The following is a 21,721-nucleotide window of genomic DNA, read 5'->3' as shown; positions in this document are numbered from 1 at the left end:
GTTCTTTCCCTCACTCTTTTCCTCTTGTATATTAATGACCTTCTTCGATTGACCGGAAATCCTATCCATAGTTTTGCTGATGATGGCACATTGCATTCCATTTTCCAGTTTGAGAAACCTTTCCCTGCTCAATCAGTTCCAACTTCTCGAATAACCGCTACCAATTCCTTAAATGTTGATCTCCAGGTGATTCTTCAGTGGGGCAAGGACAACTTAGTTGGTTTCATCCGTTCCAAAGCTCAGTCCTGTCTTATATCTCGTAAAAAGAATTCTTCTGCTCCAATGCTTATCTTTGGTGACACTCTAATTTCTAGGCAAGTTGATATATCTCTTTTGGGGATTATCCTGACTTCTAATCTCTCTTGGCACAAGCACATTACAAATATTGCTTCCTCTGTATCTAAAAACCTTGGTTTCTCTTTCGCTCTGTAAAATTCACAAATCTGCCCTACCATGGAACAGTTTCCCCACATCTGGTGACTCATTAAAGACTCATCTCTAACAGAGTCTCTCCACTGTGTCTCAGACGTTCTGTTTCTGCTGCATGCCTTTACTACAGATACTTCCATGGGCACTGTTCTTCTGAATTGGCTTCTATAATTCCTGCTCTCCGTTTCAGAACAGTCCGAACACGTGCCGCCACCAGCCAACATCCATTTACTGTCCAACTTCAAACTCACAGAACCAACTTTTCATCTTCCTCATTTATTCATTCAACTACCTTTTTCTGGAACAGCCTTTCTTCATACGTATTTCCTGAAAATTACAATCTACAGAATTTCAAGTCTAATGTCAACAAATATCGTCTTTCGTCTTCTCAACTTTCAACCCATGCACGGTACTAAGTACTATAGGTTCTAATACCTCTCGTGTTTGGGGTTTTCATGAAAAAAAAATCTGACCCCCTCCATACATGACACAGTTGAGACCCCCATCTGGGTGTCCCCCGATGATGTCCATCTGGCGTGGGATGCTGATACTGACTGCTGCTGGTCTGCACCAGTGTGGGATTACAGTGGACCCTGCAAACAGCCGCAAGCCAAATGCCAGCCGCGGCTCGCTCTCATATAGGAAGTCTTGTCCCTATAACTATACTCCCAAACTCCAAGGGTAACTAACTCCTACCTCCTCTCCCATTATAAATATATCGCCTTATGCTTTTCATATTAGTCACCCCGTGGAGGTGAGTTCCTTCCACAAGGATGCCCTGCTATACCTTATCTTCAAATTCTTGGTTTATGTCTCCCTATCTCCCACCCCCCTGTCACTTCATCTTTATCCCCAACTACTCGTATCATCATCACGCTCTCTTCTTAACAAAAACTTCCTTCCTCTCTTTTTGGACGGTCAGGCAACACCTAGGGTTCGCCCCACCAGAGCTCTCGAACCTACTGACCTAGTCTGCCTCTCTCTGGCCGTTATCTAGGGGACTACAGTGTTCCACGAGCCCTTAGGCTAAGTGGCCAGATGAAAAACATACCAACGTAATCATACACTAAGCCTTCACAAACACATACCAACCCACACTATCTGGCCTTTACAATTTGTATTACGTCACAAGGCATTACGACGCGTAATTGGGGGTCCTCAGTGATTGAGAGCACTTGGTATCCATACCAAGTGCTCTCAATTACTTGATCCTGTCACTTTAATTCCATTTGTTTTAATTATGCTAATGCATATTGCAATTTATTGGGGATGACAAGACATCTGGCACACGTTATTTAGAAGATCATTATATGAAACACTAGTTTCATATAATGATTAGTTACATTAGTTATTTGAATAGTGAATATTATAGCTGGTCGTTTTAGTGATGGTTATATAAACATATACAGTTTTAAACGTGTTTATCTGTCCCTTTTTTTTTGAAGATTACTTCCTGCTTTCATTACAAATGCTTAGAGAAAATGACGTTTGACCTTCTGGTATCTTCTATGTCATGTCAGGTGCGTCATTTCAAAACGAATATACAGCAGCTACAGAAACATGAAACTGGATGGGGAAGGGGGAGAAGATAGATTGGTAAGTTACATGAGCTAGGCTCCAACACTAAAACTTATAAAGGACAGCTGGAAAGAACAAACTGTTCTATTATTGAAAGAAGTAATTTTTCATAGCAATGTTTAACATAGAAATTTCTGGAACCTTGCTTCTGCTGAGAGCTTCCTTATGTGGAAATTATTTCGAAGGTATGATAGTTACAATTGAAATATTACATAACATACTACAGCAACTTCGATAGCTAAATTAAAACACTAACTGCTAAATTGAAGTAATGTATTAATTGCATATATTGAAAATCTTTAAATCTTGTCTACATTTATAATTGCTTTATGGTCTTCAATGGTAACTAATTCATTTATTATTAAACTCCTTTAACTGTTGTCTGTAGGCTGAAATAATAGTTATCATTTATTCTACTTATCTTTGTACAGTGTACTGATTATATATTTTGCTGTACATATTATGTACGTTACTTTAAATCTTATTTCAACTCATGTGTAATATAGACGGTTTAACCTAATTGGAATTTTAATTATACATAAATTACTATTCAACCATTTATGAATGGCGCTTATTTTATAAATAAATAAGCATGCAGTTGTTTCATTTTTTCAAGGGTGTCATTCGACATGGAATTCTCTATGGATTATGGGAAACGTTCATATCGTTTTCGATCGTCTTTAGGTTTCCAAATATTTAAGTAAAATAATTTTGTATTTATTTTATAAACAGAGACTGTACAATTATAATTTTTTTTTTGACATTTCTCATTTCGACTGTTTTATTACTATTATTTTTTCTTTTTTCTCCTGCCCCTCCCCCTCTATCGATATGGCTGACACCTGTAATGTTTTTAAACATAGCTATAGTGTTTGGAATTCTAAACTTTAATATGTGTACCGATGATTAGAGCTTTTACTCTTCCGATTTTCGTTAATCCATACCTAATAAGTATGTCAATATGTACAAAACCAAAACAATTTGGGATTAACAAAAATCAGAAGAGTAAAAGCTGCTATATAAACATCCTCATTAATTGAGAAGTGCCCAATAATAGCTGTCCTCATTACTGGACTCTACTTACAATAATCGCAATTACAGTGAGGTATTCAATAGACGCTTTATCCTCAGATTAAGGCCCTGGTAGGTAGCACAGTGGATAGAATCATCGTCCTTGCCTTTTTTATGTGCCTTTTTTCACAATGGATGAATTAGTCGGTCTCAGGCGAGGGTAGCATGGCTTTTTCTCCCGGAAATTCGGGTTTTTCGTCCAGCAAAAAGAAAACCGACCACAGATTTTCTATGGTCGATTTTCACGACCACAGAATACACGAAATTTATAAACAGCATACACAGAGCAATATGGCCTTAGTCGCCGATGCTCTTACTACAACCACAACCTCAGTGCATCTGTAACGATGAAATTTACAACTTAGGAATTACGCCTTACAACTCCTAAGAGGTCTGCAAGTGGAGAAGCCCCATCATTGGCTTTTAGAATTCTCCACAAGATTTCTCAAAAATAAAACAGCTGGAAATTATATAAATCTTGAAGGTGCTCTGGAGCGATGGGTGTTTAAGAGCCCACCTTTCTCAACGAACACTACTTTATTCAAATTAATATTTTGTGGCTCCTACTGTACTTCTGAATTAAAGACATTGTTCTCAGAACTGAATATCGCAACATGTCTAGAAAATCACAATGGGCGCTCCACAAGGAGTCGTCGTTTCTGACATTTTATTTACTGTTACTGCCATTATTTTTCTCTATTCTACAGAACACAGACATACTGCAATATTCTATGCCGATAATATGAAAATGGTAACTGGCAGATATCAAAAGTAGCAATCAATATTAATTAAAAACGGTAATATATGAGTACAAATTAAAAATATCAATCAATGATAAAAAAAAATAAAAATAAGGAATGTTCAGAACAACTGTTTTTCAAAACATATTTTGAAAACAATTGTACTGAACAGTTCTGAATCATGGCCGTTTCTTAATATATTAAAATACTATCAGCATATCTCAAAAACCTTTATATCAGACTTTTTTCTGTCTCATTTACCCTTCTTTCAATGAAATAGGGTATAAAATCGTCTCTCATTAATAATCTCCCGGAACCCAGTTGTAAATAAAACTTATGTCTTACAGAACTATCTCAGGAACTTCCGACTTAACCTAAACTTGGAAAAATCGTACCTATATTTTCTATAAACCAACTCCTTATCTTCCACATAACATTGCTTTAGGTACATGTTGTTTAAAATTAGTATCAGGGCGCCAGGTGTCGGTATATAAAGTGCGTTATTCTAAGGTTGATTTGCCTTTTATTTTTATTAAAAAAACAAATTATCAACCTTAGAATCCAAGTGGACAGATGACGCAGCCCTTGTATGAGACCGACGAACTCGGCCAAGGTATGAAAAATCTCATAAAAATTCCTCTGCCCTGACAAGATTCCAACCCAGATCTTTTCCACACACGGTGTAGGACTGCAACTGTAATCACTACTAATGGTGAAGTACCAGATACTGTCGCCTGTAATGGACAGCTAAGCCGCAATTTCTATTCGCGAACAATCTATCTCTGTTGAAGATTCATACAGTGAATCATTCGGATGTACTTCAAACTTCTGAAACCTTCTAATCAGTAGCACTCATCAATAGCAGAAAACTGTTTCCATGGCAGAATTGCGGCTCCCTGCAAAGGACTTATTTAATTAGTATTAAACATAATCTTAAGCTGCAAAAGCTACTGGGGATTTTCGTTGACATTTTTTAAAAAGGTGTCAACGCAAGTTCCCAGCTTCTGAAATGTTTTGATCTTTCCCGACGTGAATATCTCTCATTATACAGGGTGTCTCAAAAATATTAGTACAAACGTTTAGGGGAGGTAGGTAACATCTAAAGGAATGTGAATCGCACATAGTAACCCATAACTAGAAACGTCTCCGTAACTCGGTACACGGCGCTGTTCATAAGTTCGCGAGAGGGAAAATTTCTGGTTTACTCATTCAAGCAGTAGTCGCCGCACGAAGAGCATGCATCTATATACGAACTGTGAACTGGCAGACATGCACCTAGTGTATGGATTAGCAAGAGAGCAATGGAGGAGCCGCTCAACGCATTTATGGAGAACGCTTCCCAGACAGACATGTACCGGACCACCGTTTGTTTGCGCGTATGCATCAAAATTTGTGCGATTATGGGTTATTTAGAGGTAGCAGAAGTAGTGCGGGCAGACCACGTTCGACGCGAACTCCCGCCATGGAAGAAAGTGTGTTGAATGCCGTCCAGAATAATCCTACTACCAGCACACGTGCCATTGCCTCAGGAGTGTCTCGTTGCAGTGTACAGCGTGTCTGGCACGACAATTCCTTACACCCCTTTCATCTCCAAAGGGTTTAGTTACTGCTCCCCCAAGATCATCCTGCACATGTGGCTTTTGCGCAGTGGTTTCCCCAAGAAAGTGTTCAAGACTTGAATTTTCCAGCCTATGTTTTGTTCACGGATGAGGCTTATTTCACTCGGGAAGGCTTATTCAATCAGCACAATGCTCGTGTGTGGGCTCACGACAACCCACACGGTGTGCGCCCCCATGCGGCACAACATCGCTTCGCAATAAATGTGTGGGCTGATATGGTCGGTGACAGCTTAGTCGGCCCATACCTGTTACCATCCCGCATAAACTCCGCTAAATATCGGATCTTTCTTGAACAAGTTCTACCAGGGTTACTTGACGATGTTCCAGCAAATGTGAGACGCAACATTTGGTTTCAACATGACCGGGCGCCTGCCCATTATGGAAGGTGTGTTCGTGACCATTTGAACAGGCGTTTTGGGCGTCGATCGATTTGGGCGTGGTGGACCCGTTGCCTGGCCCCCACACTCACCTGATTTATCGAGCCTTGATTTCTTTCTGTGGGGGCCCTCAAATCTATCGTGTATGAATCGCCTGTGGAGACGGAAATGGATCTCGTGGCGAGACTCGTCTGCGCTGCTGCTACTGTCAAAGAAACTCCAGGTGTGTTCGACCGTGTCCGCCAATCCATGCTGCGTCGGTGTCACGCATGCATCGCATCTCATGGTGGAACCTTCGAGCATCTTTTGTAACATCATGAAATGCATCCGTCTCATACTCCATTGTTAATATTATGTCAAATAAATGTTTGCCACTAATTACTGTCTTGTGTCATTTCTGCTTCTTGTGCCTCTGCTACTACTTTCCCTTGACGTTTCCGGTTATAGGTTCCTATGCGATTCACATTCCTTTAGATGTTACCTACCTCCCCGAAACGTTTGTACCAATATTTTTGAGACACCCTGTAGAAGAGAATGAAGACTTCTTGAAAGCCATCAGAAATCAATGTACTCAACTGACTTTAGCAAGAATACGCTAAAAGAAATGGTAAAATAATCCAGGGAGAATGCATTTGGAAAAACAACAGGGACGAATTATTATTCGTCCCAGTTTTCCAGGATTACTTGGCACCTCTAAGTTTCACCCAGTTCAGCGCACCTATCGGTTTCCTTCTGGCAAATAAATATCACCCATTCCAAAGAAAACGCAACCACTTTTCATGACCAAGAAATCGTCCAATGATGGGACATTTAAAGGAAATAGCTGATCTGGTTGTTTATGCAAAGATAAACGAATTAGCCGTTCTCCTACAGGTCGATCACAAGCTGTCACAAATTGCCACTGTCCCTGTATCACTTTCATTTAAAAAAAAAACTAGCCAAGTCTGTCACAAACTAGTCACAAACCAACCGAAACTAGTAACGTCAACCTCTTTTGTCACTAACAATACTAAGTCTGCTCCAAGATGCCTAAATACTATTCTCAGTCCTCCTCCCTGGACGATTCATGCTACTGGATCTCAGATAACAACTCAACTCCCTCATTCCTCTAATAGAGATAGTTTCATTCATGGAATGGCAGACATTTCTCAGTTACACTTCTCGAAATTAGTCAGTTTTCTTACCAATACAGTATACTGATTTTATTTTTCTGTAAACCTCTGGTACCTCTCGCTACTAAGGCTCCTGCAATAGACTCAAGTGCAATTAGATGAATGAACTAAAACGTGGACTCCAAAAAAATTTAAAAACTGAAGTGCAAATAAATAAAGCTCCAAAATTCTCAGTAAATTCCCTTTACGAAATTATATCTAATCTAGACAATGTTTCCTAACCTATATATACTAACCTCGAAAAAGGTATCAGGACACACGGTTGTTTCGCTCTTCAGATTGGACTGACATATGAAGTGGCCCCTCAAGATCTGTACTGGGACCACGGTTGTAACATCATGAAATTTGATTTTCTTAAATGACATTGACGAACAGACAGAGGATGTGATGTAAAAATTTTCAGATGATATCAAAAGCGGTAGAGTACTTCTTGATCAGCGCCAAGAAACGATTATTTAGAAAGACAAGTAGACTTCGGGGACGACTAGAAAAGTTGCAGCTAAGTTTTAATGCAACAAAATGCAAGGTGTTACACTTCGGGAATAGCCACCCCAGACTAACGTACACATTCGGTTGGAATCAGTACTACTTTAATTGGAATATTTCGGCTAGTATCATTGGTTACCACTTGAATGGCCCATTTTTTCTGCCACCTTAAATGGACCCACACTCAATTGCCATAATTACAGGCATTTCTTGGTAGAGCAACTATCCACATTACTGAGAGAAGTTTCATTGGAAACACTATCAAATATGGTTCCTGCATGATCGAACTCCAGCACGTCTTAGCCTCACTGCTCGAGAATTTCTTGATAATAATTTCTTGGTTTTCTTGGCCAAGATGACCAAGAAATTCTTGGTCATCTTGGCCATTCGACTGGTAGAGAATGGACCAACTCCATGGCCTGCAAATCTTCCCATTTATATCCACTGGATTCCTTCTCATGGGGTGACCTCGAGGCTCCTATTTACTAGAAACACTCTGGAAATGAAAAAGCGTGTTTGACAATGTATGAGAAAATGCTTTACTGCGCACATTGCTATTCAAAGAGTCCATTCGAACACTTGATCTAATCTAGAAGTTACCCTACGTTTCAGGAGTTTCTCTTTACATTATGGTTGTCTAATGCGTCCATAAGAGTAAGTCAAATATCTCATTCTGACAGTAATTTGATAGAGCGAAAGAGAAAGTTCCTGAAAAATATATAAGGGCATCTATGATCAACTCTTCAGCACTCCGTATATAGGAAATTAATACGGTCTCATGCGTTCCATGGATTTCATTTATTATTTTATGTAGCTTCTTTTTCTCTTTCCCTTTTTAGGTAAAAAAAGTTGATCTGGTCGATTAGCCGGTTTTGCTGAACGAAGACAATGAGTTTCCTTGAAAGTGGAACTTGATATCCACACCTAAGAGTAACTCAACCACGGAGTGAAAAAAGCCCTTAAAAATTCCCTGTGTAGGGAAGACGGTAATTATAACCGTATGGACCCGGTGAAAGGACAAATGTTTTTTGGGTACTTCTCACAAGTAAAATCATTATCCTCCGGAAAAAGGACAAACCCTTTTTGGGGGTAATATTCAGGGGTCTTTTGCGTTCGTTGGTTGTTGTTAGGTTTTAGGAGCAGTGGCTTCAATCATCGTCCTTCCTATACCGCATTCCGTGAAAAGGGTGAGGAACTTTTATGGGTTTTTTCACTCTATCGCTGATTTTACGATTTCCATCAGCCGGTGTAGAAAAAATGTATATTATGAAAAATAACAATTTTTCCCGTCATGACAGGATTCGAACCCAGGCCTTTTCCACTAGGCGTGGAAGAACGGTGATCTTAACCGCAGTTCCAGCCAAGAGGTAACAATGGCTATAGCCACTGTTGAGGACTCATACAGGATAGAGTCAAAAATTACAGCTTTAGAATTAAAAGCGACTTTTACGGTGGTATTTCGATTTCTTTATAAATAAACTTCTACTACTACTGCTACTCGTACTTGCTTGGACTGGTTTGGAAGTGAGGGGGACGGGAAGTTCTTCTAAATTCTAAGCCAGTTAAGAACAGCGCCCATCTAGGTATCGACTATTACAACTAAGAATAATAAAATGATTAATTTAAGAAAAATAAACATTTGAACGACTAAAAAGGAACACAATGCATACACTGAATTATCTGACTTACATTACCTGTTTCTTCAGTATTACAAGAAAATTTGAATATCTTACCCGTTAATCTTTAGACATTCCTGCTTCAAAATATACGGATTCTTAATTGAACCTAACTTTAATAACTAAATACACCATAAAAACAACTTTACAACAACCAGGTTGAATGTACCATTTCACCTCATTTCTGATATAGTGGAGAAACATGTTATTTCTTCTATTTTGCACATTCTCTAAATAACGAAAGCGCAATTTCAAGCACGTTATATCAGTCAGGTAGATACCTATCACTCCTTCAAATAGTGCGAATCCTTAAACATGCAAATTACAGCTAAACAGCTAAGGACAAGTTTCTAGCGCTTCTTATTAGTAATTTTAGAAAGAATTAACCTCTTCAGATAACATTATTTAAAATTACAGGTTATACTGGACTGTTTTCTTTATTTATTTTTCCAATATAAGCAAAACACATTGAACGCAATACTTGCAATTTCTCCCCACCCCAAAACTTTAATGGATAACTCTTGTGTAAACAACGCATAATGACTGACAAAATGTCATAATGTTGTGACTTTCCCAATCTTATCAAACTAATAAGCACTTAAAATCAAAACTGATAAAAACTGAAACAATTTCAAGTTACATCAGGAGTACTCCATGCACGGGCTTCGTACTGCCCATTTTTATATTCATCACGTAAGCCCATCTCCGAAGTCGCTGTCCTTCTCTCCCTCAGCTTAAAACTTTTTATGAAAACCACAAACACGAAAGGTATTAGAACCTGCAGTACTTAGTATTATGCGTGGGTTGAAGGTTGGGAAGATGTAATAAGATTAATATTAAACTTGAGTTTCTGTAGATTGCAATTTTCAGGAAATACGTGTGAAGGGTGGTTGTCAGAGAAAACGGTAGAAGTTGAAAAAATAAATGATAATACGAATAATCAGGATAATAAATAAATGATAATCAGGATAATCCATAATAGAGATATGTGACCTTGTCCTAGAAATCTGAGTGTCATGGAAGATAAGCATAGGAGCAGAAGAATCTTTTTTGCGAGTTATAAGACAGGCCTAAGTTTTAGAAGTATTGAAATTAAGTTATCTTTGCCCCACTGGAGAATTACCTGGAGATCAGCATTTAGGGAATTGATAGTGGATATTCGAGAAGTTGAAGCTGTTTGTGCAGGGCAAGTGGAATGCAATGTGATATCATCAGCAAACTTATGGATAGAATTTCCAGTCAACAGAAGGTTATTAACATACAAGAAGAAAAGAGCGGGAGAAAGAAATGGCCTGATGAAACACCAGCATTAGGGAAGAGCTTAAAAAATAGAGAGCCGTCTGCCATTACCCCGCAGTGAGCGCTCAAGAAGAAAATTAGATACTCGATTAAAAAAAACCCATAAGACGGAAGCTTATTTAAAAGACCTTTACACCAAACACGATCGAAAGCCAATGAAAAAGTTAAGAGCAACTGTTTTGACTTTTCACCAACCTTTTACATTGAATTTGTCTATAGATGGGTAACATAAGCTAGAATATCACTAATGGACGATCTTTGATCAGATGGAAGGTTTTCTAGATAGTTTAAGAGTTGGCGGTTAATTTATTTTTCCATTATTTTACAAAGAGCACAAGTGCAATGGGACGATAATTGGATTGGGGGATGGTGGAAGACTTAAAAGAGAACAGATAAAACTTGAGGCTGCAATATGATTGGTCGACACTTTAGAAACACCTTGAAGAAACAGCAGCTATTATCTAAAGACTACGCTTATCTATATATCCCGAAACAATATTTTCTAATTGTGAGGAAATTTGCTAAAGATATTGAAACGAATCATGCAGCCTAGGCATCTTACACTCGTACATCAGAATCTTCAGTGGTGTACCACCATGTCTAGGGGTACAGAAGACCTTAACGGAATGAGACAAACCAAACCTGTAAATAGCAGCGAGACGACACAGAGGAGCCGACTATACAGACCTCGGACTGACTACAAAATGCACTGGAAAAAGACAAGTGACAATATATTGTCTAACCACAAGAGGCATAATTACCGCCAATGGAAGCGAAAAACACCTTTAAATTGTCATGACATCAGAACAAAGGGACACTGCCGCAAGACTTTGCAGCATAGACCTACTACATAACGACAAAAGGTAGTGTAAGGACTAGTAAACATCACGGAAGGGATAAATCCCCATAGTGACAACCAGTAGACTTGATTATGACCCCAAGATAATGACCAGAAAATAGGATCCAGACTATATGTAGTCTGGAAAGATGACATCCCAGATTTAACCCCCCTATTAGTGTCCCACCTGGATGAGACTCAACGACCAGCTTTTCAGGGCCTGCAAACTGACGGAGACGACATACAGTGGCACTCTCCCACCGGGACAGCCCATTGGCGACCCAAATCCGCACTCTTTTGAGCGGATCTTTCTTTCTCCCTCTCCCCGCCTCCCCAATTTTCTCACTCTGGTGGGGCACGGACACGCTTCACTGCCTACAGGGGCCATCTACTCTGTCGGCCCCTTACTTCCAATTTCTTCTTCCCAGTCTTCAGCCTCCCCCCAAACTTCAGTCTTGCACAGCGTTTAGCCCTACACGTCAAAATTAAAAGAGAACAGCAAAATTCTTGCCCGAACCAATTTGGTTTTTAAAACTCACTTTTACCGTACAGTCCCACGTCGCATACCATTAATACTAACTTGTTAGGTATCACTAATTTCGACCGCGATTTTTTTTATTTTTATTTTTTTTGTTCCTAGCCACTGAAATCCCAGGAAAGTAAGTGGCAGGACCCGCCAGAGTACAAATATTGGTAACACCCGGCCGGCCTCCCCGTGGCTGGTATTGGTAACGTCGGGTCTCACTAGGGGCCCGTCGGCTAACAGGCCGAACCAACAATGGGCCCAACATACTACATACCCCACACACTTTTAAATCTCTGGCTTGTCCGATACAGAGAACATATTTGGTTTTTAGGAGCATTAGCAAGTAACGCCATATTACTCCGGGAATATGCGGTGGTCATTCCCTGACCTTTCCGCATTCTCCGTATTTGATGGTGACGGGCTCGAACCGCCGAATAGTGTGTGTGTGTGTGTGTTTTAAATTTTATTTTAGGATCAAAGAAACTAAGGCTGTATGGCACCAGCATATTGTGCCTGTAAATTGTGTGTATTCTGTTCTTAATTTGCGTGTTTGCTTGACCAAAAAACTCGAGTTTTCTGGAGGAAAAGTAGTCCTCATTCTCGCTTTCATTTCGGTTGTTTGCTGTAGAAAGGTGTATCTTTACAAACTGGAAACTATTCAGAGAAACTTTCTCAGATATTAATTATGCTGTCGCTATTGGTTTTACAGCGCATCTTTGTATTAAATTATATCACTCCAGCGTATTATGTCTGTAAGGGCGTGCGTTCATGGGTTATTTTCATATTCTGGAATTAAAACTCCGGAATAACTCACGGGTAAAACCATATTGCCTGAGATCAGTTAGCGATAGGCTTTAATGAAAGAGACCTTCAAGAATTCGTGCACTCTCCAGTGGCATTCAAATAAGTTAGTTCTAAATGAACAAGTGAAAAACCCATACTGTTATAGTGAAAAGCGTATGTGTGTAACACCAGTAACGTACCTAGCCATAAAACACAAAACAGGTAAAGTGACTATAAAATGCCCATCAACTGACATACAATACCGTCAACCATGGCCTAAGGCCAGGCATTAACAATATAAAAGAGAGAAAACACAGAGGGTTACAGTACTGAAACATTCTACGCCCTTAAAATACCGTACACGCAGTTTTTTTTTGTTAGGCAGTAAAATAGCTTTTCATGACCCTTATTGACTTGGCATTACTATGAAGCAAACTAGTGTTTAAAGACAAAAGTAAGCCAGAATAATAGATTTAATATAATTATTAATTAACCACACTTAATTTTATTAATAAGTACTGTAATTGTAATGACATCATTTGATCAATTTTTTTCATTCTTGTAGAAGTCTCCAGACTTCATAAAGATCTATTGCAAGGATATGACAAATATTCACAACCTGTGGCGACTCATGACGTCGCTGCCAACGTGTGTCCCTGTGGTTTGAGCTAAAACACATCGAAAGGCTGGTAAGAATTTATTCAAGCTGTTTATTGTTGGTGTGCTTCTGCGCAGCTAGAGACGAGACAGGGGACAATCAAACTCGCTTTGTCTCCCCCCCCGGTTGCTAAATCGCCTGATGCCTGTCACTCAACACAACAAAACATCACATCTTTACATATCCAAACACTACACGCAAATGGCTGGCAATGGCGCGTACCTCACCACAAGATGACAAAGCAGCGAAAGGGGGGACTCTAGAATCCTAAAAAAAACACTAATAATAATAATTGCCTTTTTATTACACAGTCCGGTGGTCAAGTACCTGGAGATGATGCAGGCTCAGCAGTTACAGCAAAGGAAATCAAGGCTTGCCTGACCGAAAGCCTGTTGAGAGCAAAGCTAAATGGAGGGAACACAGTTGAAGCCATAAACACCTATGTAGCCCCAGTGCTAACATACTGCTTCGGGGTCATAGACCGGACTAACACCGAGCAGGAGGATATCATGAGAAAGACAAGGACAATGATGACCAAGAGCCGCCAACACCACTCGAAGTGACAATAGCTCGGAAAGAGGGAGGAAGGGAGCTGATAGACCTCATCGAGTAACAGAAAACAGCGATAACTAATCCGAAGGATTACTTCCAGAAACACACAGCAGCACTCTACCAGGCCATAAGGAAGATAGACAAGCAATATATCCCAGTCATCCTAAGCGAGGAGTCCCCTCCCACTCAGAAGGCACAAATGAAGCTAGAAAAATGGGCAAAGAAGATACTCCATGGCAGATGCTACAATGACCTCTATCAGGGTCACATAGATAAAACTGTTTCCAATGCATGGCTCACCAGCGGACGCTCTTCCCCGAGACTGAAGAATTCATGCTCGCCATCCAAGACCCGGTAGTCAACATCATAAACTATAGAAAATAAATTGCGGACGCTCTTCCCCGAGACTGAAGAATTCATGCTCGCCATCCAAGACCCGGTAGTCAACATCATAAACTATAGAAAATAAATTGCCAAGAAGCCCGGAGCATCAGATGACACACGTCAATGAAGTCACCTTGCTCCAGAATTGATCCAACACCACACTGCGGGATGCAAGGTGATCACCCAGACTGAGTACAATCATAGACATGACCAGGTAGCCAGGATAATACATCAGAAGCTAGAGAGGAAATACAGCTGATCAAAGAAAGTGTACCGTACTACAAGTACGAACCCCACGCAGTACTAGGACCCCAACCCACAAGCTATACTGCGACTGCGTCATAATGATGGATAAGACAATCCCGCAGAACAGACCGGACATAACCCTTGTGGACAAGAAGGAAAAGGCCACCTATCTGATTGACATAGCGGTACCCAACACTGGCAACCTGCAGAAAACCCATGGGGAAAAAATCAGGAAGTATACGAACCTAAGCCACATCTCCTAAGACAGGAGATCAAAAAGATGTGGCATATGAAACAAGTAACGACAATCCCAATCATCGTGCCAACTACCGGTATAATGCCAAAGACCTTACATAACAGTCTAGCAGCAATAGGTCTCCCAGGGAACACCTACAAAGAACTCCAGAAAGTCGCAATACTCAACACCTGTAGGATAATCAGAGTTCCTCGACCAACAGTAACACCAGACATAACAACCACTCTGTGTACTTGTTAGCAGTACCCTTCACGAGGTGGAACTCCGAATCAGGGAGAAACAATATAAGAGCAACAGTAATAATAATAATATTTGCCCTATTTATTTCATAGTATTAGTACAATACTAACATTGTGTTAGTATTAGCACCAGCCATACAGCGCAAGGAAGCCACAGGCTTTTGCTGCACCGGCTAATAAAAGCAAAAGAGTAGATAAGAAAATAAAAGTTATGCTCTTCTCTCCTCACGTAATCAACAATTCGCTAGCTAAAAGAAAATTTTCTACAGTCTATTCTAATCTATCACTGTAATTCGAATTTATGGTTCCTATTTCTAGAGTTGTTTATGACACTGAATATTCTTCTTTCATTCATTTTACTAAACCCTCTCAGAGCCTTATAAATATCAACCAGGTTTCCTCTAAGATGCATGACTGCCAAGCTCCACAGCCCACATAGTTTCCTCGTATGATCGCTATTTTTCCGATCTTACCCGTCTTTGGACCCTTTCAAGAAGCCCGATTTTTTTTTTTTTTTTTTTTCAGATGAAATTAAGTGTACACAGTACTCCAAGTGCGGTCTTACTATTGCCTTATACAGTGGGATAATGACTTCCCTATTTTTAGAGGATTATGTTTGATAAATCATCGATAGAATACTATGGGCTTTCCTGGCCGCCTGTTTACACTGCTCAGAGAATTTCGTATCGGCTCGTATCGTAACTCCTGGTTCACTTCCTTCCTCTGTTGTTTTAAATTCAGCTCCACAAAGTGTATAAGTTATTTTGGGGTTGATACTCCCCAGTATAAGAATTTCCATTTTGTTGCATTAAAGCACATTACGACTTTTCTGACCATTCTTGAATCCTGTTCAAGTCATTCTGAAGGAGTGCTGCTTGGCACTGATCATTAATGATTTTCCCAATTTTTGCATCGTCTGCAAATTTTGACATCACGTCCCTTAACCCTCCGTCGATGTCGTTTATCAAAATTAGTAACAACAGTGGTCCAGAACCGATTCATGGGGGACCGCACTTCTGATATTTCCCCAAACTGAAGAATATCCATTAAACACAACCTTCTGCCCTGCAGCCGCCTTGCTATCCATCTTTGAATCTTTCCAGTAATCTCAACATGTTCCAGCTTATACAGTAACTTCTCAATAAGGACTGCAAAGTATTTTGGTTAGTTACTGGCGGCTTCCAGGGTTACCCCTATATCCGCCGTTTGTTTAAGCTTATTTTGCCAGCAGGATCGTTTATAATTTCTCTAATGGGGAAGAAGAAGGAAAGTATAGAAGGGAAAGAAGGGGGGGGACGAGAGGGGGGGTAAAAGTTTGAAAGTTTAGATTTTTGATTCCTCAAAATTCTTTGATTTAGAAATTTAGATTTTCAGTTAATTTGAATTAGAGGTTTAACTAATGTTATTTTAATGTGTGTAGTGTGTTGTTTTGTGTTGTATGTGGCTGGCTTCTGGCATTTAGCAGCAGGGGATCGAGGGCGATATGTGCCCCAATCCCCCGCTCCCATCCCTAGCCACGAGGAGGCAGCCAGATTCTACTTTACTCCAGATGGAGTAGCAGTCTACATGTTGATTTACTCAGTACCCTAACTCTCGCAGGGCTCAATCCTGACCGAGAGCTGGCATTTTGTTACGTTTGGAGAGGCTGGGACCCCTTACACTCGCAGGGCCCAATGCTGTCCTAGTGGGTGCCCAGCCCTCCCAACTATTTCCTTAGTAATCATAGTTTGACAGGGTTTTCCGCTGGGGCCTCTGCACCCGCGGGGCCCAATCCCGTCCTAGTGCAGAGCCCAGCACCCTTGCTTATTTTCCTATCGTTCCAAGTTTTGACAGGGTTTGCTGGTGGCGCTCCTCCACTCGCAGGGCTCAATCCTGGCCTAGTGGAGGAGCCCAGCATTCTTATTATTATTCTGGGTTTAAGCAGTGTGAATTACACTATTGCATTCACATGAGATGTTGGTCTTCTTTGTCCCTTACATTCTCTGCACTGTTTACTTTATATACATATAATATGTTCTACTTACAAAAATCTGGTTGTTTAATCAAAATAAGATAGTCGATACTAGCCTAAATGCTATTCAGGTTACAACATTTGTGATATAGTACCTTGTAAGCAATTTTGTGAATCTCACACCCATTGCATACCACCCTCTCCAATTATGTTGCATTACATTCCATGAATCCCTGGCAAAGCCCTTGTGGCAGCCAGCACACAGTACTGTGCGCACAGTCAGCCTCCAAATTCCAGTGGGCTGTATGACCAGTCTGGTTCTCCAGTAGCAACTTGAATATTTGGTAATCTTACCTAAGCAGCATTTTAACCTTACATCCAGCAAACTGGAGGTTTGATTAAGATTAGTTATACAGGGTTTGCCAAAAGTTAGGTTATGGCATGCTTTATTTGGTACTTGTATCCATAAGTTTGTGTGTTTCTAAGCTGTTTGCCCCTTATGGTCAGTGTGCCGTTTACTTTGCATGTCTGGTTTTCCTGTTGTAACCTACATGTTACAATTTTTCCTACATATATACCTATAATATGTTCCTACTTACAATATCTGGTTGTTTAATTAGAGTAAGATAGACAATACTAGCCTAAATGCTGTTCAGGTTGCAACATTCATGAAATGGTACTTTGTAAGCAATTCTTGTGAATCTCACACACATTGCACACCACCCTCTCCAATTGTGTTGCATTACATTCCATGAGTATCAATTTAGATAATTATATTCATATGTACAACTTATAACTTTTAACCCTTGTAGTCAGTATACTGTTTACCTTATCCAGTCTAGTTCTCCAACAGCAACTTGAATATCTGGTTATCCTACCTAGACAGCATTTTAACCCTACATCCAGCAAACTGAAGGTTCGAATAAGATTAGATATACAGGGTTTGCCTAAAATTAGGTTGTGGCATGCTTTGTTTGGTACTTTGTATCCCTAGGTTTGTGTGTCTCTAAGCTGTTTGCCCTCATGGTCAGTGTGCCATTTACTTTGGCATGTCTGGTTTTCCAGTAGCAGCCTACATGTTTCAGTTTTATCCTACATATATACATATAATATGTTCCTTCTTACAATATCTGGTTGTTTAATCAAAATAAGATAGACAATACTAGCCTAAATGCTATTCAGGTTACAACATTCATGAAATAGTACCTTGTAAGCAATTCTTGTGAATCTCACACACATTGCATACCACCCTCTCCAATTATGATGCATTACATTCCATAAGTCACTGGCAAGCCCTTGTGGCAGTTAGCACACAATACTGTGCATACTGTCAGCCACCAATTCCAGTGGGCTGTATCAGCATTCAGATGAGTAACATGTTTTAGGATTTAGTTTCAATTTAGATAATAATATTCATATGTACTACTTATAATTTTTAACCCTTGTAGTCATTATTCTGTTTGCTTTCGCCAGTCTGGTTCTCCAACAGCAACTTGAATATTGGGTTACCCTGCCTAGACAGCATTTTAACCCTACATCCAGCAAACTGAAGGTTTTAATAAGATTAGATCTACAGGGTTTGCCTAAAATTGGGATATGGCATGCTTTGTTTGGCTATTTACTTTTGTATCCATAAGTTTGTGTCTCTAAGCTGTTTGCCCCTCATGGTCAGTGTGCCGTTTACTTTGGCATGTCTGGTTTTCCAGTAGCAGCCTGCATGTTACAATTTTATCCTACATATATACCTATAATATGTTCCTGCCTACAGAATCTGGTTGTTTAATCAAATGAGATGGATAATACTAGCCTAATGCTATTCAGGTTTCAACATTCATGATATGGTATTTTGTAAGCAATTCCTGTGAATCCCACACAGATTGCATACCACCCTCTCCAATTATGTTGTGTTACATTCCATGAGTCCCTGGCAAGCCCTGGTGGCATGTACAGCTTATAACTTTTAACCCTTGTGGTCAGTATACTGTTTACTTTAACCAGTCTGGTTCTCCAACAGCAACTTGAATATTTGGTAATCTTACCTAGACAGCATTTTAACCCTAGATCCAGCAAACTGGAGGTTTGATTAAGATTAGATATACAGGGTTTGCCCAAAATTTGGTTATGGCATGCTTTATTTGGTATCTTGTATCCATAAGTCTGTGTGTTTCTAAGCTGTTTGCCCCTTATGGTCAGTGTGCCGTTTACTTGGCATGTCTGGTTTTCCAGTAGTAGCCTACATGTTACAATTTTATCCTACATATATACCTATAATATGTTCCTACTTACAATATCTGGTTGTTTAATTAGAATAAGATAGACAATACTAGCCCAAATGCTGTTCAGGTTACAACATTCATGAGATGGTACTTTGTAAGCAATTCTTGTGAATCTCACACACATTGCACACCACCCTCTCCAATTGTGTTGCATTACATTCCATGAGTATCAATTTAGATAATTATATTCATATGTACAACATAACTTTTAACCCTTGTAGTCAGTATACTGTTTACCTTACCCAGTCTAGTTCTCCTACAGCAACTTGAATATCTGGTTACCCTACCTAGACAGCATTTTAACCCTACATCCAGCAAACTGAAGGTTCGAATAAGATTAGATATACAGGGTTTGCCTAAAATTAGGTTGTGGCATGCTTTGTTTGGTACTTTGTATCCCTAGGTTTGTGTGTCTCTAAGCTGTTTGCCCTCATGGTCAGTGTGCTATTTACTTTGGCATGTCTGGTTTTCCAGTAGCAGCCTACATGTTTCAATTTTATCCTACATATATACATATAATATGTTCCTTCTTACAATATCTGGTTGTTTAATCAAAATAAGATAGACAATACTAGCCTAAATGCTATTCAGGTTACAACATTCATGAAATAGTACCTTGTAAGCAATTCTTGTGAATCTCACACACATTGCATACCACCCTCTCCAATTATGATGCATTACATTCCATAAGTCACTGGCAAGCCCTTGTGGCAGTCAGCACACAATACTGTGCATAATGTCAGCCACCAATTCCAGTGGGCTGTATCAGCATTCAGCTGAGTAACATGTTTTAGGTTATAGTATATCAATTTGGATAATTATATTCATATGTACAGCTTATAACTTTTAGCCCTTGTAGCCAGTATACTGTTTACTGTAACCAGTTTGGTTTTCCAACAGCAACTTAAGTATTTAGTAGTCTTACATAGACAGCATTTTAACCCTACCTCCAGCAAACTGGAGGTTAGATTAAGATAGGATGTACAGGGTTAGTCTAAATTTAGGTTATGACATGCTATATTTGGTACTTTGTATCCATAAGTTTGTGTGTCTCTTAGCTGCATCATCCTGAACGCCCGGTGCGCGCCCCAGCACTCACAGGGCTCAATCCTGACCAGCGAGGGGGGCACCCAGGGATACCAGGAAGACAACAGCAGAATGTCACTCAATACAGGGGTTCTCTTTTGTCCGTTTCCAGCAGCATTTTAATCCAGTTGAATGAGTGTTCTTCTCCTATTAAACACTTTCCCCGCAAATCAGAGAATGCCTGAAAGTTTAGGTCATTTGATGTCAGCTTGGGAAACTCCGTCTCATCATACACATTGGTTATCAGTTGAAGTGATAGACGAATGTCTGCGTAGTAAGCGCACTTTAGGATCAGGTGTTGGACAGTTTCCTGTTCTCCACATTTGCACTGGGAGGTTGCAGCTAATCCCAAGGCATGTAGTTTCGTGTTTATGCTCCCATGTCCCGAAAGCAGGAATGTGGCATGCAGGCTCGGTGTATACCAGGGCCTGTTGGTTTTGTCTGTTTCCTGTGCCACTGGGAAGAATAGTGAAGTCACTTTCCCTTTAGTTGTACTTTCCCACTGGTTTTGCCAATCAGCTAAGTAGAGTTCCTTTAGCCTTTCTCTGTCCTGTTGTTTGGTGAGAGTATTGTTTATCTCATACTGTGGAAAGCCGGATGGCCGGTTCCTACTTCTACAGTATTGCAGGTATACATCAATTATGTCATATTGTATTGGTCTTTTCCCACAAATAATTTGTAGGGCCACCGTGGATATGGTCCTACAAGCCCTCGAGGTCGCCAGCAGGAAAAATCTCTGTGCTTGTGTCAAAAGCCCAATAACTTGTTTCCTTTTTATACTACTGGCCCAAGCTCCTGCAGCATAAGTTATTATTGGGAGCAGTATGCAGTTGTAGTAAAGATTGAGTGTGTGTGGTCTGAGCTTCCAGGTTGCTCTGGTCACTCTTACTAGCTTGCCTGTTAATGTCTTGACCTTCTTGATAACATATTTTGCATGTTGAACAAATAGTAGTTTATTGTCTAGTACTATCCCTAGATACTTGATTTCTGTTACATGTGCTATATGTTGGCCAAGTAGCTTGAGGGTAGGAGGTCTCTCTATATTTAGTTTGCCTTTCAGAAGCATCTGCTTTGTTTTGTCTATTGAAATAGTTAGTTTGTTGGTGGCACTCCATTCCTGGAGGTCTTCTAATATGTCGTTGGCATTGGTTTCCAGTGTCCGCCTGGAGTTGCCCTGCAGAAGGATAACAAGGTCATCTGCAAAGGCTATTTTTTCTGTCTGTGGGTGCTGCCTGTTTAGCCACCCATCAAGGACCACGTTCCAGCAAAAGGGGCCAAGAACGGATCCTTGTGGGCAGCCTCTTGTAACCTGCCTTTTGACTACGCAGTTACCTGAGCAGTTACCTAACTATATTCCTATTGTTAAAGTAGTCTGTGACTAGCTTGTATATGGGAATGGACACCTCGGCCTCTATGAGCCTCTCCAGGACACTTTGCCACCATACGGTGTCAAAGGCCCCTTTGAAGTCCACAAAGAGG

The sequence above is a fragment of the Mastigoproctus giganteus genome, chromosome 13, assembly GCF_048544385.1.
Source record: "Mastigoproctus giganteus isolate SK-2022 chromosome 13, ASM4854438v1, whole genome shotgun sequence".
Classification (NCBI taxonomy): domain Eukaryota; kingdom Metazoa; phylum Arthropoda; class Arachnida; order Uropygi; family Thelyphonidae; genus Mastigoproctus; species Mastigoproctus giganteus.
Note: the sequence above shows the minus strand (reverse complement) of the source record.